The 22,161-nt window shown below is 40.9% G+C and overlaps 1 protein-coding gene and 1 pseudogene across 1 annotated transcript in view; both read right to left on the bottom strand.

Annotated features, from left to right (window-relative positions):
* Positions 1-22,161, bottom strand: part of OTUD7A (OTU deubiquitinase 7A) — a 379,982-nt gene that overhangs the window by 231,820 nt on the left and 126,001 nt on the right. The window lies entirely within an intron of this gene.
* LOC136146945 (small ribosomal subunit protein bS16m pseudogene) lies at positions 13,173-13,621 on the bottom strand (annotated as a pseudogene).

The following is a 22,161-nucleotide window of genomic DNA, read 5'->3' as shown; positions in this document are numbered from 1 at the left end:
AGTAGTTATGTGTGTGTGGTTCTATGAGTGCAGGCAGTGAGTGTGTGTGTGGTCATGTGACTATGTGTGTGTCTGTGTGGATGTATGTGTAGTGCATATGTAGCTGTATGGTGTCAGTTAACTTGTCTCTCTAGTTCACGCGTCTGCAGCCTCAGAGAAGCTGCCTCTGGTTCTTACAAGGCGATGACTGGAATCACACAGATCCTTGACCTTCAGGCTGAGGTGACTGTTTCTCATGGGGAGCATTTCACTGGGTATTTGCATGGGAAGAAAACTGAGCCAGATCTTTGGTGAGCTGAACTGCCCTGCAGCGGGCAGTGACCCTCTCACTAATCTCTGCACTTGCCCTGCTCCCAGACTCTGAGCAGAAGCACATCCCTGGTCCCCGGAAGCAACATGTGAACTTATAAGCTGCTTTGGTCAGTGACATGTGAGAAGTGATGGGTGTCATTCTCAGTGGATGCATCTCATTGTCGGTCCTTCTTTTCCTCCCACCATCACCCCTGGTGACCTTCCAGATAGCTGTAGCTCTATTAGCCTCAGTGAGGATAACATGGAGCAGGCTCCGGGCAGACCCAGGAAACAAACCTTGCAGATGACTCCTGAGACCTGGGGGCTATTAGTCACTGTGTCTAGCTAATTGCTGTGCTAAGTATTTCCATTCACCCCATGGCTTCAAACATCCTCTCTACTGATGACTCTACGCTTTGTCATCCTAGCATACACCTAACCCCTGAGCTAGGAACTGGGTAGTTTTTGGTTTTTTTGACTCTACCTCTCTCAACTTACGAACTCTTCAGTGCCCAGGGTTCCGTCATGGGCTCCTTTCTCTTCTCTGTCTACACCCTCCCCCTCAGTAATCTATCCTACATCAGGCTTGGGAAATACTGTTTCTGCAATGGTGTTTTCCAAAGCCTGGCTAACACCTGTCCACCTCATTCCTGGATGATGCCTGCATTACTCTGGACTCTCAAAACTCAATAGAAATATTGTCCTTGCCTCCTGAATTACACTCTTGAATTGAACAATAGTGCCTAATCCAAAAGAGATCCTTGAAAAGTCAACATATGATTTAATAAAGAAGTAGGAGAAAATGTAATTTTTTTAAAAAATCTTTAACAGTTTAACTAGGGGAAAAAGTAAGGGAAAAGAAGGGAAAGGTATATGCAGCTTTGTTACATTAAATGGAAAACACAAAAACTGATAACAGAATGTTGCCCCAATTCAACAGGAAACTTCATCAACAATCATATTTAAGAAGCACCAGAAAAAAACCAAAACATGGGACAGAGAACTATAATCAGTATTTTGTAATAACCTATAAGGGAAAACAATATGTATTATTATATAATATGTATATATAATATGATATATATATTGCTATATATTATATATTTATGAATCACTGGGCTATGCACCTGAAACTTATACAACACTGTAAATCAACTATAAACAAAATTTAAAGATAAAACATTAAAAAATAAAAGCACTGAAAGGCTTTAGAAATCTAAAGCAAATAAATACAGATTTTCATTAGCTGACAGCAGCTCTTCTATGTGCAGACTTGAAACTTTTTCATTTGGATATGAATTTTTTTATTGCATAGATTTATAATCATGAAAACTTGGTTTAAAGTTGCAGTGGTTTTGAGACTCCCTTTCTATCCCAAACTGTTACATGTAATTCCCTTACTTACATGTTCTTAAACTCTTAACCCATGATTTTGCTTCCAAAAAAAAAGGCAAGAATTGAACCCAGCTCTCTTTCTAAAACACACATTCCCCATGAATGTACCCTCCAGGACACAGCTCATGCAGGACCACAGACAGCAGGACACCGCATTGGCGGTCCCAATCGCTGCATTAAGTCACTGCCCCCGCCAGCCATGAGCATATTGTGGAGTCAATTTGAACACTGGAGGTGGGGCAGCACTGGCAGGACTCCCTTGTTTAACAGTTTGCAACAGGAGGATGGTTCTCATTGCATGATGGGAACCAGGTTCTGGGAAGAATTACCTGAATCTAGGGTGGAAAATAGCAACAATAATAGAAAAATACACTCAGCCTACCTCATTGTGTTATATCAAGAAACAAAAGTCTTCACTTTACAATCATGCATCAAGCCTATGATCAGAATGGCGAGGCCAATGGAGGTGGAGACAGGAGCGTGTAGGACAGGGCACCCAGAGCAGCCTGCAGGGGTACTGGGTGGGTCCCAGGGCTCACTCACCTGGAAGAGATTCTCTTCCCCATCAGGTCCCAAATCCATCAGCCTTTCATCACCAGAACAATACCCTGACCCTCCTAGACTTCCCACCTGGAACCCCATACTCAGTGGTTCATCCCTCTGCCTCACCCCCATGTCCCAGTGTCTGGCACAGAGCAGCTGAGATGATCCCCACTTCTCTTTTCTATTCCCAACCCCATCCCATTCCCCACAGAGGAACTTTACTGATGTTTGAAACCAGAGCATGTTTTGCCCTCACCTCAAATTCTAAGGTGGCAAGCAAAATAGAAGCTCCTTTTCATGTCCCAGGAGCAGAAGACTTCTGGCCCCCACCTTACCCCTGCAAGTTTTCCCTTCCACTTTTTCCTTCCATCACTTCACTCCTGTCCCCCTTATTGTCTCCCCTCAGATCCTCTACACATTCTTCCTCCTGTGCCTGTAACTTTTCCTGCATTGATCCACACACATTCTCACATCTTATGTCACTCGCTAAGAGGCTTTCGCTGGTTAATGTACCTATTAAGTCCCATCTGTATTTTCTCATAGAACTCACTTTTTTCCTTTACTGTGCTTCACGTTAATTGCAGTAGATACATGTGCACGTGTTAGTATCTTTATCCTTCATTGTACTGGAAGCTCCAGGAAGGACTGGGCCATGTCTGTTAACCTTCACTGGAAACCAGTGTCTGGCACACAGATACCTAGAGAGTGTCGAATAAGGACAAACATATAGTTTATTGAGTAAATAGGTAATTGAAATTCATAACTGTGACACCCATAGGTTAGCAAAACAGCATGGACTCTTGGGCCTGGCTTGTGTCCTAACACAGATACTGAGTGCCATGAGAAGGAAGAGGTAACACCAAGGAAGTTCAATGCCCAGGACATGCTGGCAACTGGCTACAGTCACCATTGGTCTTGTTACTATAGAAGCTTGAATTTAGACGAGCAGGGAAGGCGTCAAATGCTCAGAGCAAAGAGCTGAAGACAACAAGGCTTGCTGAGTGTGGTCTTTCCATGTTTTTTATTTTAAAGTTAAAACAACATAGTAGATCTGACACCTGGTGTACCTTCAAGGGCATTCCATACGGTGCCTGGAGAAAAAAATAATATAGCTAAAATGGGGTCTTATTTTCATTCTCTACTTTCAGACTTTAATCCCCTGCTTCCTGGACCCTTAATCCCATCTCACTTGCATTCCCGCCAGGAACTGGCTCCCATGCTTCCCCCAGGATCACAGCACCCTGCTGTCAGCACAGCTCACCTCCTCCCTGGACCGCAAGGCCTCCTCCAAAGCTCCTGTCCCAGTTCCAGCCTTCTATCCATCATCTGATCTCTCGATCTTGTCGCCTACACCTGCCCCACCACTTTCCTCTTCGTGTGCACAAGGCCCTCCGCCCTTTGTTTTCTACCCTCATTTCTCCCATTGAGTCTCATATTTTCCCTTCACTCTCCCATGATACTGATGATCCCTATCATGGAGTGAATGTTTGCATCTCCCTAAATTCACATGTTGATGTCCTAATGTGCATCGTGATGACATTAGGAGGTGGGGCCTTTAGAAGGCAATTATGGCCTTCATGACCTATGAGTGTCCTTATAAGGAGAGACATGAGGGAGATGATCTCTTTCTGCCTCATGAGGACACGGCAAGAAGGTGACGATCAGCAAATCAGGAAGAGAGCCCTCACTGGAATCCAACCATGCTGGTCCCTAATCTTGGACTTTCAGTCTCCAGACTGTTTGAAATACACTTCTACTATTTAAGTCCCCCTGTTTGTGGTATTTTGTTACAGCAGCCTAACTGACAGAGATTATTTCTTGAACTTCAAATTCTTGTCTCTGTCATGGTATTTTATTCTTCTTTTCTCCTCCAGGTCCCCATCTTCCACTTTTAGTGCTGGATCTCTATCTTCTCTCATTATCCTGCTGTGGACTTCTGTCAATGCTTTGCTTGTGGGAGTCCATCTGTCCATTTCCCAGGCTCCAAATAGCCTCTATGTATCTGATTAGGAAATGTCTACATTCCAGCAAGCCTACCAATGCTAACTCAGTCCATTCTTCAGTTGTGTGCTGGGGGATTTTATTTCCTCAAGCTCACAATGCAGTAATCACATGAGATGACATGGGGTCAAGTGTGTTTCCTGCAAAGGGGCAGCACAGTGGGCTTGGAGGAGGTGACCTGAGTTAAATCCGAATACTGTCATTTCTGATCTACATGACTCTGGGCAGGACACGTAGGCTTTCTAAAACTTGGTAACCTCATCTCCCACATGGGATTGCACTCAAGGGGTTGCTGTCATCACACAGTGAGATTCGAAGGGTCTGTGGGGAGGATAATGATGAAAGAAGGGCAGAAAGGTCCATGGACAGTTCAAGCTCAGTACAAGTTGATGCCTTCTGCACTCGAACAGAGTATAGCAGTTCCTTGGTCAAGTCATGCTGATGTCAAAGGTAAAAATTTTAAAAGTATATAAATATAAAACATAATGAGGACTGGCTCCAAGATCCCCTTTTCTTCCTAACTGGTGAGGTTATCTCCTTAAAGGTTTCAGTGACTGGGCGGCACAGGACTACTGGGATCAAACGTCTGTGGCATAGTTTGACTGAGCTGTGGTATTCAAGCCCCAGAAATTGATTTATCAATCTAAATATCGTTACTATTTGATGTTGTAGCCAAATGCAGTTGGATCATTTCCATTTTTATTCTTCTCTAAGGAAGGTTCCCCCTTTTACATTCCTATAGAGGCTTTCCATAATCAGAATTTGGGAGATGTATTTTGACTTTGCATTTTAAAAAAGTATGATAAGCACACAGATATTTATAGCAGCTTATTCATAACTGCCAAAACTTAGAAGCAACCAAGATGTCTATGTTCTACAGAGGTGATTGGATAAATGAAGAATGGTGCACCCAGACAAGGGAAAATTATTAAGTGCAAAAAAGAAATGATGTGTAAAGGTACAAAAACACAGGGAGGAACCTTAAATGTATCTTACTATGTGAAAGAAGCCAATCTGAAAAGTCTACATCTTGTATAATTTCAACTATGTGAATTTCTAGAAGAGACAAACTACCCAGACAATGAAAAGATCAGTGGCTTCCAGGAGTTAGGAGGAAAGGAGGGACAAAGAGGTGGAACACAAAGGATTTTAGAGTAATGAAACTATTCTGTATGATACTCTAAACATGTACATGTATAGGTCAGGGGCTATACATGTCATCTTACATTTCTCTAAAACCACCAGATGGACACCACCAAGAATGAACCCTCGTAAGAACTATGTATGTACTGGGGGTGATTATGAGGTGTCAGTGTAGGTTCATTAAGTGTACAAATTAAGTGTACAAATATACTGCTCTGGGTTGAGGGAATGTTGAAAATGGGGCCCCTATACATGTGTGGGGCATGCGGGTATATAGAAAATATCTTAAATTTACTGTGACTTCCCTAAAAATGTCTATTTAAAAAGATTAAGATAGGAAATTATTCCCAATAAACAAATATATATCAATACATCATCACATAGAGTAACCCTTCTCAAACATGCTCTAATCCTTTTGGGAGCAGAAGAAGGAGAGCCCAGGGCAGGACAAGTTCTCTTCTAACTTTCTGGAATTTCTTCTTCGACATTAAAACTACATCCAAAAAAAAAAAAAAAAAAAAAAAACCCAGACAGCATCGCCTCTGCCCCTCCCTCACTCCAAAGCCCTATGTTTTTACATTCATTTTCTTTGCTCAACCACTCAGACACACCAAACACCTGGATTCAATGGAATTTTTTAAACAGCATAAACGCCACAAGAAGCTTCTGATGGCTCTGGGCCTGTGGGTTTGAAATTTACTCTGGGTTAGAAATAACTGTGAGGAAATGAGGTTCAGAGAGAGAGATCCAGTCTGGCCCAAGAGGTCGCGAGATAGCCTATCCTGTGTCCAAGTTCAACTTGCTTCGTTTTATGCTGGGTTTCAGCCTTAGATCAAAGGGAGGATAAATTCAGTGGTGAAACTTCAGTTTAGTAAACTAACCAAAACACACAGTTCACTGTAGAAAGCTATTCGTGACATATGACTAAAAGAGCCAAAAAGTGAGTCTTGCAGTGTGCGCCCACTACCTGGAAAATCACTCTGGGAAGTTCTGTGGCACATCCAACAGGCATGCTGTTGACATGCTGACTTTATAAAGATGACTCCCTACGCCTCATGTAACTACATACCATATTAAGGGGAAATACTGTACTAATAAAGTTAGATGTGGTACAATGGCTCTATTTTGCCTTCCCTTCCACCACTTCTAAATATTTCTTCCAGTGCCTTTTCCCATAGAATACTTGTTTCTGGGGTCACAGCTCATTTTCTTGGTTGTATTTTCCTTTGGGTATCAGTCTATGTGTTCTGCTGTGATTGTAAAAATCTCACCCAAATGGCAGCCCAGAATCCTCCCCTTGACCATGAGCAGGATCACTAACTCCTCTGCATTCAGCAGTCAAAACCAAGAAGTGTCACTCACTTGGTGTCTCAGCATGCCATGGTGGGCTCTGGCATTCGAGTTTCAAGCCTGACTCAGGATCCTGATGGCTGAGTAAACGCGACCAAGTGGGTGATTTATCTGAGTCCTGGCTTCTTCTTGAGGGTTCAGTCCCTGGGTCGGGAAAATCCTCTGAAGGACATGGCAACCCACTCCGATATATTTGCCTGGAGAATCCCATGGACTGAGAAGCCTGGCAAGCCACAGTTCATAGGGTGGCAAAGAGTCGGACATGACTTAAGTGACATAGCATGCACGCCTTCTTTATATCTCATCTTGTTTGACTGCTAAGGGTGAAATAGGATACATCCCAGGGGTTCAGCACAGAGTCCAGGGCAGAGTGGATGGATCTTGATGATGGTGATGATGGTATCTGCTGGTACTCCCTCCCCTGAACCCAGCACATTCCAGCTCTTTGTGACCCCCACCCACATCCCCAGACTCAATCAACATGGGCTACTCATTCTCTGAGTCCCAAAAAACAGGATCTTGCTTTTTCTTGAAGTTCCTCCCACCTTCTGCCTCCTCTTACACAACTTTCATGTTCTGCTCCACCGCCTGGCTCATTCCTATTGGCCCTTCAGAATTCATCTTAAATACTGCTTCCTCCAGGAATCCTTCCTGGGCTACACTGACCAGATCAGGGCAGCCTCTTGCTCACTGTTCTGAGTGTGACCTTGGTTCATCAGGGAGCAGAGGTCACATCTGGTTGATTCACTGCTGTCTGTCCAGGGTATGCTGAATCGTAAACCACTGTCTGCTGAATGATTTAAGAGTCATAGCTGGAACTGTCACCTTGGGAGTCAATGGTAGATGGATGCTGTCTGGGTTCTCTCAGAAAAAGAACTCAGAACTCAAAGCTCAGCATCTGAAAGACAAGGAGGACTCAAGAAGAGACACGCACAGGCCCTCCAGACCCAGCCATCCAGAGGAGGATAGAAAGCCAGGGATATGGAGACAGGACAGCACGGAAACACTGATCATGCCTCCCAGGGGATGATGACATCATAAAAATACTGCTTCAAAACAAATGCAAAACTGGAATACAATGTCAACCAGAATTCCAATGTCATATTTTGGGGGAACTGAATGCCATTATTTTGAAGTATAAAGTATGAACTGATAAAAATAGTAGTAACATGAATAAACACAGTGCACATTTTTTATACTTATGGCTGCAGTGGCAGTGGGTGAGGGTATAGAAAAATATCAAGGACCGGGCACAACTTGATAATTACAGACACCAGGTGCTGAATCTATGGAGATTCAGCATACTACTGATCTGTATACACTTATAGAGGTTTAATATTTTCCACAAAAAAAAGGGCACTCTCCTAAGTGCTTTACATCTATTTTTTTAAAAAGCAGATAAGAAAACCAAAGAACAGACTAATAAGGAGGGTTTGCTTTACCATAAAGGTGTGCTAATCAATACATTATGATACCAGTGTACACCCAACTGGCCCTTAGCTCTCAGGGTAAAGAATAGTTTGCTTAGTAAATGGATCTGACAGAAAACAAACTTACACCCTACCCCACCCATACACAGAAGTAAATTCCCAGTAGATTAAAGACATAAATGTAAGACATATAACTGTAAACATACCACAAGAAAATGTATTCAAATATTAAATAGCTGTATAACTGACATGAGGAAGACTCTTTTAAACAATGCAAGATACTCAGTAATTATAAAGAAAATAATAAAAAATACTTAACAGGATAATATTTCAAAATATGGCAAAACAAACATCACAAAAATAGTTGCAACACATATTTCAGTAAAGTGCTAACATCCCTTTAAATAAAGTCTTAAGATAAAGGCAAATGACTCAACAGAAACTCAGGCAAAAGACATGAAGAGGCAATTTATAGGAAAAAAAAAATCCAGAAAGCCAAGAATGCATAAAAAAGATGCTCACTCTGAGCAGTAATCATGAACAAACAATGCAAATTTCCAAAACCATATCATTTTCAGACAGACTGGCAAAGAAGTTGGCAATGACATCCAGACACAAAGGGATTGAGGGAACTCTTTATGCTTTTGCATTTTTTGTAGGAATGTAAATTTCTAAACCCTTTTGGGAAAGTCATTTGAAAATAGCAATTCAAGTTCAAAATAAAGAGCTTTTTGACTCAGTGATCCCATTTTGGAAAATATATCTTACAGAAATAAAAACTAGTAGTATATTAGAAAGTGCTCAATGACACTTAATAAAGCCTTCTGAAGTGGCAGAAAATGAGAAAATCAGAATGCTTCTCAACAGAGAATAGCTGGATAAGCTGGATGGATTCATACGTTTAGAAAAGATAAATCAGACTTGATTTGTCGATCTGGAAGGACACCAACGACACACAGTGTGCTGAGGAAAGGAAGCATCACAGTAATACGGATTGCATGGAACCATTGACATCTGGTGTAGAAACAAGTGCAAAAGGCTCTTCTATATTTATAAATAGACTCACAGGTGTAGCTAGTAATTTATACACAATATTTATTAGTGAAGGGAAGTATAAATTTGGGGGCATCAATAACATTTTAAAATTTCTTTTCATTGCTTCACTGGCTGGAAAATTCCTATTACTTTTGTGATAAAAAATAAATGAGAGCATCTCTGCAGAAAGTGATGATTTGCCCAAGAAGCCACATGAAATGAGAATTTCAAGGAGCTGATAATTGGTTAAGGAAGAGCCAATAAAGGCTGAGCCTCAGGAGAAGGTGGGCAAGCCGCTATACCACAGAACAGGTGCAGGAGGAGGAGGGGGCGGCTTTGGGGCAAATGATGAGGATTCCATGGTATGAGAGGCACTGCTCCATTATCTTCCAGCTCCATAACCAGCATCCTTACTGTAAAGTGGAGAAGTGAGGAATGTGGTTGAATACAGACCTAATCAGAGAGGAAGGGAAGGTTTACCAGGGTTGCTCTAGGTCCCTGGACCACCCCAACAGTCCACCACAACTTCAGAGGGTCCTAGAGGCATCCTGATAGAGCAACACAGGGAGCCCTATTTCCTGGGCAACTCAGGCAGATTATCTGCTCACCAGGAGGACACCAACCGCTTTCCTGGGAGGAAAGGGCCAGGGCCGGGCCACTGTTGAGGTCCTTGATGGTGGTGTGCATGTGCACTGTCAGTGGCATATCTTTGCAATGCGCTGCTCATTGTGAGTTTTGAAATCCAGTCCAACAGAAAGCATAACCCCAGCAAGATAGTGCTTCCTGAGACAGGACGCAGAGGCTGACTGCTGCCTGCCTATGGCATGTGATCCCCACAGTTGGACCGTGGTCCAGAGAGGCACAGACATGATGCGTGGGTGTCAGGGCAGGCCCTGACACCTGCATCCTTTAGCCTTTGTGCTCAGACAGCCTGGGGGCGGAAAAGCCAAGAAAACGTCCTGGCTTTAACACTATTCGAATTGTTCCTCCGATGAGGATTTTAAACTTTCATTTACACCTCCCAGGCTCGCTGAAATCACTCCCACACTCATGCCAGGCTTCTACAAATGCCACATTGTGATCAGATGCTAAGTGCAGTGGTCCTCAGGGAGGCTGAGGACCGCTTGGGAGGGGGGCTACCCCCTGAGTGGGGGCTTCAGAAAGACCAGGGACTGGTAAAACATTCATTCCTGAGGAGCAGCCAAGACTTCTCAAAGGGAAACTTGTGAGTGTGGGATCTACAAATATCAGAGGTATTTTTATGCCACTCACCTGGAACCAGTTGTCTTTGGAAGCCACTGAAGGCCCTCATGATGCTCATGAATGTGTGAAGCCAATAAACTGACAAACACCTGATTTCTATCAAAAGGCGAATTTGAGGCCCATGTCTCAGTCACACACTTCAAATACTGGATCCAGTTTCCCACAAAACAACTGCATTTTCATACTTTCATCCTGCCTCTTCCTCAAAAAGTAAACACCCCCACCCCCCAAACAAAAAAACACACAAAAAATAAAACTTAAAGTAAATGGAGTATCTTAAAAGTGTTCACAGGTCATTGTAAAGCCCAGAAGGAAGGTAACAGCATTGGTTAACTTGAGACTTTGAGTCGTTAAGTATGCACACTGCCGTTTCCATGGTAACATTAAAATAAGAGACATAAGTGCATGTAACTTTCAAATAATTACGAGAGAAAAAATATATTCCCACATTTCTTCCCCAGTAACTTCTGAGTGCCTACTCTGGGTCAGGCTCTGTTTCAGGGGCTTGATATGTTCCTAAACAAAGGGCAGAGACCCCCACCCCCAGGGGCTTCTTTTCTAACAGAGGCAGAGACACAGCACGTGGCCCATAACTGGCGCACTGTACAGGGCGACAGAGGGAGCGGACTCCTAAGAGAGAACAGGGTCAAGAGCAGGTGGAGGGCGAGGTGTGGTCACGGCAGACGTCACGGAAAAAGTGATTCTGGAACAAGGGCATGGAAGAGGTTAGCCATGTGCATGGCAGGGTGAGAAGGTCCAGCCCGGGGAGAGGAGGGAGGGGCTCTGTACTGTCAGAGGACCTGCAGGTGGTCACGTGTCTCACGCACACGGAGCAACGGGCAGCAGGGCGGCACTGAGTCCCCCAGGCCGTGACGGTCCCCTAAGCACCTCGGACAGCGCTCACTCCAGCCTGGAGCCAAGGCAGGCTTTGTAGGGAGGGGAACTAGCTGACACGCTAAGAGGCTCACTTGGCTGCTGCTTAGTGAGCAGATGGCCGGGGGAGGGCGGGGAGTGGGAGGAAGGACAGAAGCAGGGAGATGAGTCAGGAGGCCACCGCCTCACCCAGAGGAAGGAGGAGATGGTCTGGGCGGGACAGCAGCAGTGGGGGTGGTGAGAAGGGTTGAATTCTTGATATATTTTGAAAAATCGATTTGAAAAAGAATCCAAAAGAAGGCAATAAACAAGGCAGGGGGCGAGGGGAGCAGATGTAAAACAAGTAAAGAAGCACAAGATGAGATGAGTAGATTTAAACCTAAATGTGTCACTAATTAAATTAAATGTAAAGACACCAGATGCTTCAGTTAAAGGCAATAAATTGGCAGACTGAATACAAAATTCAACAATATACTATTTATAAAAGCTTTCCTACGTGTAAAGATGCAGACAAGATGAAATTTTAAAGGTAAGATAAGAAACACACTATGCAAATTATAATCACCAGAAAACTGGTGTAACTCTGTTAATATGAGAGGTAGAAGCATATACTAGTGATAAAGAGAATTACTTCCTAATGATCAGGTCAAATATGAGTGGGGACATTAAACATTTGAATGTACTTTTGACAAACTTCACCTATTTGACATATAGAATTACACTTTCAAGAGTTGCAGAACACAAATTGGTTTTAGTATGCATGGGACATTAACAGAATATTTTTTACATTTTGGGACGTAAAGAATATCACAAGAAATTTCAAATGATGAACTTACAATGTTCTCTAAAGAAACAAGTCAGATAACTAGCAAATTTCCATATAGTTAAAAAATTTAACCCATACAAATAGCCATAGGATTTGTTCCAAAATAATATAGGAGGCTGAAGTAGCCGTAGGCAAGAAAAAATGTTTGGACATGACTGGGTAGTCATAAAAGATGGGTACATGGGGATTCATTATATTATTCTGTATACATTTATAGATATTTTATATTTTCATAGTTAAATGTTCAAAAATGTAAGTAAAGTCAATAGGAAAAATCACCTGAGCTATCAGGGAAACCCTATGAAAAATAAGATGAAATAAATAAGAGTGAAAGAAAAATCAAAACTGAAATAATAAAAGATTCTGAACTAAATGAATCAAAATATTTTCTATCAAAACTTGTGCGATATAGTAAAAACAATAGTTAGAGGGGGTTTCATTGCTTTCAGTGCATAGTGAGAAAATAAAAAGGACCAGAAATTCATGAGCCAAGCAGCCATTTCAAAGGGGGAGAAAAAATTAATGAAATAAATGAATTAAAAGGAAGATCATAATAAAGACCAAAACACATAGATGGTAGATAGGATCAACAAAATCAACAGTTTCATGAAAAGAAAAATATTATTGATAAACTTATACCATGCAAATAAATTGGCAAATATAGACAAAGTGGACAAATTCAAAAATACAAAAATAAAATTACTAAAATTGACCTATTTTTAAAAATACTTATTTTTATTTATTTGGCTGCACAGAGTCTTGGTTGTAGCATGCAAACTCTTAGTTGCAGCATGTGGGATCTAGTTCCCTGACCAGGGATAGAACACAGGTCCCCTACATTGGGAGTGCAAAGTCTTAGCCATTGAGTCACCATGGAAGTCCTCAAAATTGATGTTAAATAATAGAAATTTTGAGTAGTGCTATAACTGCTAAAAAATTAATAGACAATATTATTGCTTTTTTACTTAATTCTATTTATAGCTCTATAAATATAATAAAACTAAGAACTTCGTACAAATATTTTAAGAGGACTTCAACCTTGTTCCCACTGCTATGTTCACTGAAGTCAATTCTCTTGTTTCTGTAGCCTCTGTATCTGTTTTCTGAGCAGCTAAGAGGACTTCTCATGCCTCTTTCTGTCACAACCTCTCAGCGTTTGTGACCACCGTCAGATGCTGAGGGAAATAGCCAGAAAACCCAGAAGCTTTTCCACAGGCTTAGAGAGGTGGGCTCCACAACCAATACAATGCCAGATCTGGTCCAGGTTGAGAGCAATGAGTTTCTTTCCATAACTACTGGACAGTGGATCATAGGAGCCCAGCTGCTCCATGAAATGGCCATCCGTGGGACACTTGTTGGGGGAAGCCACAATGTGGTGAAAAGGCCATTTGGTACAGCCACCTAGGGCAAGGCGGATGGTTAAGTGGCCTCCATGGTAGGCCTTGTAGAGGACAGGAGTGAGCTGGACCATGGGCGCTGGGGCTGTGGACCAGCTGAGATGCCTTGGGGCTTTCCAATGCCTGCACAGTAGGTAATTGACTCTAGAGCCTCAGGCAGCATAAAGAACCAACTGGAAAAGTCAACACTGCAACAGCCTCACCCCTCCGCAACCCTAACCCAGGCACCTCAGTGCCGGTATGGTTATATTAAAAAACCCTATACCTATCTTCAGACTTTATGGTATAATATTAAACTGTTTTCCCCTAAAATTAGGACCAAGGTAAGCATATTCAGTCTGAACACCTGGATAGATCCTAGCCAGTAAAAGTAAGGGGAAAAGGTTGAAAAGGAAAAACTTCTCCTTTTGCAGATGACATGAATGTCAGAACTGAAAATTCTAAGAACTCTATAACAAATAAATGCATTTAGCAAGACTGTAAGTTACAAGGCTAATATACAAAGAATCATTTGTATTTGTATATATTAGCAGTAAACAGTTAGAAGGTACAATTAAACTAAATCAACTTACAATGACTTTGGAAAAAATACTTATGAATAAATTTAGTAAGAAATACCAAGACTTTCTACACTGAAACATAAACCTTTGTTGAGAGAAATTAGAGAAGACCTAAACTAACAGAGCAATATACCATGTTTAAGGATTCAGAGGGTTACTCTCATGGTCAGTTCTCCTAAAATTGATTGGTAGATTCAGTGAAATTCTATTTAAAAACACCAGCAGCATTTTTATAGAAACTGATAAAATAAGTCTAAAAATTAAATGAAAATTCAACTGACCAAGAATAGATAAGATTATCTTGATAAAGACTAAAGATGGAAGTCTTATAAAATTTCAAGAATTACCACAATGCTATAGTAATAAAAATGATACATATGTGAATACAGATATACAGATCAGTGGGACCAAACAGAGGATCTGGAAACAGACCCACAAACATGCCAAAGCAATTCAATGATGAAAAGAAATATTTCAACAGATGGTATAGGGAAGAGCTACATTTTCATATGGAAAAATAATGTGCCTCAACCCTACCTAATACCACACATAAAAATTAATTCAAGATGGATCACAAAACTAAACATTAAAGCTAAAGCTATAAAATTTTTAGAATAAAATGTAGGATTATATCTCCCCAACCTAGGGGAAGGAAGAGATTTCTTAAGCTACATACAGCAACAATCATGAAAGAGAAAAAATCAATATATTAGGCTTTATCAAAATTCAAAATATCAACTCATCAAAAACACTATTTAGAAAAAAAGACAAATCATAAACTAGGAAAAATATCCATAAGACATATACCTGACAAAGGACTTATTTGCAGAATCTTTCAAAAACTTCTATGACAACATTAAAAGGACAATCAACTTAAAAAAAAAAAACAGACAAAAGATTGGTAAAGGAACTTCAAAGGAATATACAGAGCTGCCAATAAGTACATGAAAATGTGCTCAATATCACTAGTTATCAGGAGTTAAAACCACAGAGAGATACCCTATGTGATACCAAGTAGAATGGCTCAAATTAAAAACTCTGACATCAAATGTTGACATGGATGTGGAGCAACTAGAATTCTCTCATAATCCTGCAGGGATTATAAAGATAATGAAGCTAATTTGGTAAATATTTGGTACTTTTCTACAAAAGTAAGCACACACTGACCTTATCATCTAGCAGTTCCATTAGTAGATATTTATCTAAGAGGATGAAAACATGTGTCCACACGAAGTTGTGTAAAAGAATGATCAAAGCCACAATATTCACGATATCACAATCTGATGTCAATCAAGAAGAGAATGGATAACTAATTTTGGTATATTTTTACAAAGTAATACTGTACACTAAATCGCTTCAGTCATGTCCGACTGTTTGAGACCCTATGGACTGTAGCCCACCAGGCTCCTCTGTTCATGGGATTCTTCTACAGGCAAGAATACTGGAGTGGTTTGCTGTGCCCTCCTCCATGGGTAATACTTACTAGTCAATAATAAAAAGGGATAAACTTTGGCTACATGAAGCCGTGTGGGTGAACCTCACAAAAGCTGCAAATAAGAGAAATCAAACTGCATAGTTCCTTTTACATGAAGTTTCAGACTTGGCAAAACAAATCTACACTAAAAAAAGTTTAGAAAAATGGTTGCCTCTGGAGGAGAAATATCAACAACCTTAGATACATAGATGATACCATTCTAATGGCAGAAAGTGAAGAAGAGCTAAAGATCAACTCGATGAAGATGAAAAAGGAGAGCAAAAAAGCTGGCTTGAAACTCAAAATTAAAAAAAAGCTTCCCTTGTGGCTCAGCTGATAAAGAATCTGCCTGCAATGTGGGAGACCTAGGTTTGATCCCTGGGTTGGGAAGATCCCCTAGAGAAGGGAAAGGCTACCCACTCCAGTATTTTGGCCTGGAGAATTCCATGGACTATATATAGTCCATGGGGTCCTAAAAAGTAGGACACAACTGAGCGACTTTCACTTTCACTTTTAAGATCATAGCATCCAGCCTGATCACTTCATGGCAAATACAAGGGGAAAAAGTGAAAACAGTGACAGATTTTATTTTCTTGGGTCCAAAATCACTATGGACAGTGACCGCAGCCATGACATTAAAAGACACTTGCTCCTTGGAAGAAAAGTTATGACAAACCTGGACAGCATATTAAAAAGCAAAGACACTGCTTTGCTGAAGAAGTTATGGTTTTTCCAGTAGTCATGTATGGATGTGAGAGTTGTACCATAAAGAAGGCTGAGCACCAAAGAATTGATGCTTTCAAAATTTGGTACTGGAGAAGACTCCCTTAGACTGAAAGGAGATCAAAGCAGTCAATCCTAAAGGAAATCAGTGCTGAATATTCATTGGAAGGACTGATGCTGAAGCTGAAGCTCCAATACTTTGGCCACCTGATGTGAAGAGCCGACTCAGTGAAAAAGACGCTGATGCTGGCAAAGACAGGGTAGGCAAAAGGAGAAGAAAGTGGCAGAGATGGTTAGATAACATCACTGACTCAATGGGCATGAATTTGAGCAAACTCAGGGAGATAGTGGAGGACAGAGGAGCCTGGCATGCCATGGGGTAGCAAAGAGTCAGACACAATCAGTGACTGAACAACAATAAGAGGATACTGACTGGGGCAAGTCACAGTGATGTGAAACTTCAATATCTTGACAGAGGTTTAATTTACATGAGTACATGCACTTGTCAGAATTTACTGAACTGTGGAATTAAAATGTGAATTTCACTTATTTTAACTAAAAATACTCCCACACAAATAACGAACTATAGTTAGTTGGTTTATTTTTTCCCTTTGGTATTTAATGGCAATTCTGATACCACTTTCCATGTATTCTAGATTTGAGCAAATAAGTAAATGTATTAAGGGAACTGAAAGCAAGGTACCCACTACTGGTTAAAGGAGTTACAAATATGGAAAGGGTAGTGATGATTGGTTGAAAGGATTAATATAAACTCTTGTTTTTCTGATAGACGGATAAGTGAAGTGAAGTGAAAGTCACAGTTGTGTTCGACTCTTTGCGACCCCATGGGCTGTACAGTTCATGGAATTCTCCAGGCCAGAATACTGGAGTGGGTAGCCTTTCCCTTCTCCAGAAGATCTTCCCAACCCAGGTCTCCTGCATTGCAGAAGAATTCTTTACCAGCTGAGCCACAAGGGAAGCCCATGATGGATAAGTAGTTCCACATGTATATACACATTTCTTAATTCTGCAAAGGCCTAGAAGCAATGAGCACATCCAGTACCTATGTCTTCATTTAGGAATAACATTCTCTAATAAATGGAAATAGGACTTCCAAAAAAGGCTGATTTCTGAGATGAAGCATCATTAAATGAGGATTTTGGAATACCTTGTCATAAAGGAAAGAAAAGAAGTGTTAAAATAACTGGGTACAAATCCAAAGGACTCGAGCTCGGTTGAAGGAATCCTCTGTCAGTCAAATCTGGGGCAATCTGAGCATTAAAATGAATGCTGGAAGCAACAGAATAAAACTCACTAGCTAAAATAAGGTCTACAAGTCCATAGAAATAGATGAACAAATAAATGGAGAAGGTACATCTCTTCCATACAGAAGATGTCAACTTGAGACAAGTGACACAGAGAGAAGTTCATCAAAGGGTGCTAAAACCAGGAGACAAAACTTTGATGAGAAAAATCCTACTAATTTACAAAGGGGAAACACTAATTTTACAGGGGAGAAACCTAGTTACATAACCAAGTGACCAGTAAACATAACCAGTAAAGAGAGAAGTCAATATTACATGTCTTTGATATAAAAGATTAGGAAGGATGGAGGACTATTTCTGAGGGATTATTGAAAAAAATGCATAATCTGACTAATAATCAAAAAACCACAGCAAACCCAAACTGGGGAACATTACACAAATTAACTGGTATATACTCTTGAAAATATCAAGATATATAAAGGTTTAGGAAATGTTCCAGATTTAAAAAGCATACAATTAAGTGTAATCTAAGATCCTGAATTAAACCTTCGACCAGAAAAATAAAGTTATAAAGGAAATTACTGGGAGAATTTATAAAATTGAGTCTAGACTATGGATTAGATAACAGAATTATACCAATGTTAAAATTTCTTAATTTAGTAATTGTACTGTTGTTATGTAAGATAATGGCTTCTTTCAGGAAATATACACAAGTTTTTCATGATAAATGGGCTTGATATCTCTATGTCTCAAATAGGTCAGAACAACTGCTAACAGATAAATATATATAAAAAATATGCTCATATACCTACAGATACTTAACATATATGGGCTTCCCTGGTGGCTCAGATAATAAAGAATCGCCTGCAATGCAGGAGACCTGGGTTCAATCCCTGGATCAGGAAGACTCCCTGGAGAACGGAATGGCTATATACTCCAGTATTCTTGCCTGGAGAATCCCACAGACAGAGGAGCCTGGCAAGCTACAGTCCATGTTGCAGAGTTGGGCACAACTGAGTCACTAAGCATGGCATATGTGTGTGTGTGTGTGTGTATACATATACAACTTATTATATTATATAGATAAAGGAAGGGAGTGAGGAAGGGTAAGTGGAGGGTACAAATGAAGTAAACATATGGCTATAATTGATTTATATGGGTAAAATATATATGGGAGTTCTACTACTCTTGCAACTTTTCTGTATATGCAGAATTATATCAAAATTAAATTTATGAAAAAGTTAATTGTGCTCATGAAACTATAAATTAGGATAACAGCACAGAAAACCATTCAGCAGCTATCTATCAAAGCTAAACATACAAAAGACGCTGTAAACCGGCAATTCCATTCCTGGGTATTTACTCAATGGAAATATTCAGATATAGTCACTGAAAAAGTAGGCACAAGAACATCCATAACATTATTAGACCATGGGATTCCTTTGCATCGATATATCACAATTTGTTTATACATTCTACCCTCAATGGGCATTCAGACTGCTTTCAGAGTGGGGTTGTTACAAACAACATGCTGAATTTCATGTTATCAAGGAAAAGAGATACTCAAACATCCGTCACATGAGCATAAAATTTAAAGTCTGTTAGACCAAGTTTTGGTGAGGATATGGAGCAAAGAGATTTCTCTTTGGAAAACAGCTTGGTATTACTTAACTTAAATTAGGTAATTATCCAAACTGCCTAGATTACATTTTAAGACATGTATATCCTATGAGCCAGCAATGACGTGTTTCCTTCTGAGGACATGAACGCATCAATTATTTTCCCATACACTCTATTTTTATTAATCCTAAACAAAGTACTGAGCTCAAGTATAAGCTGGAATATCCTATACAAGATAAGTGAATTCCATGGAAATTGGTTGGGCTTCCCTGGTGGCTCAGCCGGTAAAGAATCTGCCTGCAATGCGAGGGACCCAGGTGCGATCCTTGGGTCAGGAAGATCCCCTATAGAAGGAAATGGCAACCCACTCCAGTATTCCTGCCTGGGAAATCCCATGGACAGAGGAGCCTGGCAACCAACAACTGAGACTTTGATGAAACCTGCAGGCCAAATAATTATTCAGCATCTCTCGTGCACATGAACAGAAGAGTGGCAAAAGCTGTGTGCTAGATACGTGGTGGCCATCATCGTTGCTTCCTGTCGTAAGAATGATGGTGAGAACTCATTCATGTCCTCAAAGCAGACTTCTCCAGCCCACCTCAAGGAGCAGCTGTAATGCCAGAACTGGAAAAGATACAGGTGTGTATCGCATGGGGGCTCTTCACACTCCATGCCTGTCAATACCAACCCAACCTTCCTGTGGCACCGTATTTACCCCTATGTCCCATCTCCTGCTCCTGTCTGGGACAGAAGCAGATCTGTTAAGGCTTCATCTCCATGCTGAATCTCCAGGTGCTGAATCTCTGCGACTCACACTGGAGTAAATACGGCCAAGGTTCTAACTCTTCTGCCCTAAAACCTGGGCAAGACGAGGATGGAAATGGCACTTTCCTTATAGAGTGCCATTTCTCCTTTACTGAAGAGATAAAATAAGGTAATCAAGGGTGCCTGGCACAGAGAGAGGATGTGACAGAGGTTAGATCTTACTGCATCCCTCTTAGCGCTGCCACTGGAACACGATGGTCCAAGGGATTGAAACATTATTTCAGGTAACCCAGGGATGCAGACAGATGAGACAGAGAGACTAAACAACAATGTAAGATGGAGTTTGGGAAACAAGCCTCCTGGTCACTTCTGGTCTGTTGCAACATTTTTCCTGGTATTGTACCATGTACCCTGGCTCTGAGGCATAAATTTAAATTCACTACAAAATGTAAGTTCACTTTCTAAATGTACTTACCATCATCTGGGCAAAATAATATTTTACATGATAACTTAGAATTTACTGAGGAAGACCTTTAAGATAACTGCAGAATGTTTTGAGCCTTTGTAAAGACGTAGCTCATGAAAATAAATGATTATGCAGAGCAGCTCCCACAAATGCAGCTGACCCACTGATGATCCTTCAGACAGTAAGGCAAGCACCCAAAACAACGTCCAGATGCGCCCTTGAAACAACTGCAAACATACACACTGTGCCAAATGGTCTGAAGTACATCTGAAGAACTTTAATGGAACACACAAAAAGTAATGTCTTAGATTTTTATTTTATATAAATCCCCACAAGCTTGTTTTTTGCTTAATTTTAAAGTTGGTAAATTATCAACCTAAAAGGTCATGCTGTCAAGTTCCAAAACTGCTTTGAGACGGCAACTTCCTCTTAAATCTATCTAGAAATGTGGAAATGGGAGAGTACAATTTGAATGAAGAAAAACAGCAATCTGTTTTTCATACCAAAAACCCCACAAAAGCAAGAAACAACAGCTCCTCTCCTGCCCAAGTATGCCATCGTTTCCCTCTGGGCACATGGTCAAGGGTAATGCTGCCATGTAGGTCAGGGGACTCAGCTGGTCTGAGTCTGCACTGATTTTGTAGGAGCCTGAGTCTTTTACCAAAGTATGAGTCTTTTATCTACCAATGTATGAAATTAGTATTATGATCAGATAAACTCTACAGAACCCATCCTTCCTCAACACTCTCTTACAACTGTATTTTACAAGCATCCTGCATCCATACCAGAGCTGTGTTCCCCTCTCTAGTTCTGTGAACACTGCTCAAAGCAGAGTGCATATATGTGGTTATTTATAAAGACTAGGGATTTCATCAGAACATCCCCAGACTAATATGCTTTAAAAATATACAGCAATCAACAATTCACCCAGAATTGGGGGGAGTTTTCTCACTTCAACTTAAGCCTTGTCTCTCTAGCTTCAGACCTGGCACTGCCTCTTTGACATCTCCACCTGGTTGAAGTACAGATACTGCAGTCTCTGCATAAAATGATAAAATCTCCTCCCCAAACTGCACCCCATCCGGTGTTTCCTATCTTAAAAAAAAATGGCTCAGCACTCTCCACAAGGCTTCTGGATGAATGATGAAAATGTCATGTGAGTTTTTTAAAGTCCTGATTTAGCCTGGGCTTCACTGATTTTAATGTGATTAATCTGGGATGCCATCTTGGCTTTGAGATTTTTTTCCAAGCTTCCCCCTCCCCAGGGCTGAGAATCACTGCTCCAGATATGTTTTAAATCCCTAAGACTCTAATGGGTCTATTCCTGCTCCAATGTGTTCTCAATTAGAGATGCTCTCAGCTGCTACAACCTGCCAAATAGTGTTGCCATGGGCTGTACGACTGCAGTGCCACTGGGGGCTGTTCAGTGCGGCAGCTCTGCCTTCCAGTCCCAAGGTCTCCCAGCACTCCAGGCTCTGCTGTAGTCATTATCAGCTCCGTCTGCATGTCTGAATGACCTGTGCTCTTTTCAAAGCCATAGATGCTCAGAAATTCTGGATCAATGGGGTTGGAACCCATGGACAACATTTTTTTTTAAAGTTCCCCAGAAGACTATGATGCGCAGCCACAGTTAAGTACAACTTGTTCAGTAGCTTATTTAGTGTCCCAAAGAAAATTTCTAATTTCTATGTGGTATCCATTGTGTATCCGTCAGTCTGCCATTTCTCTGGACTTCCAATCT

The sequence above is a fragment of the Muntiacus reevesi genome, chromosome 15 (assembly GCF_963930625.1).
Source record: "Muntiacus reevesi chromosome 15, mMunRee1.1, whole genome shotgun sequence".
Taxonomy (NCBI): domain Eukaryota; kingdom Metazoa; phylum Chordata; class Mammalia; order Artiodactyla; family Cervidae; genus Muntiacus; species Muntiacus reevesi.
The sequence above is the reverse complement of the archived record's forward strand: the minus strand, read 5'-3'. Positions and strand labels throughout refer to the sequence as shown.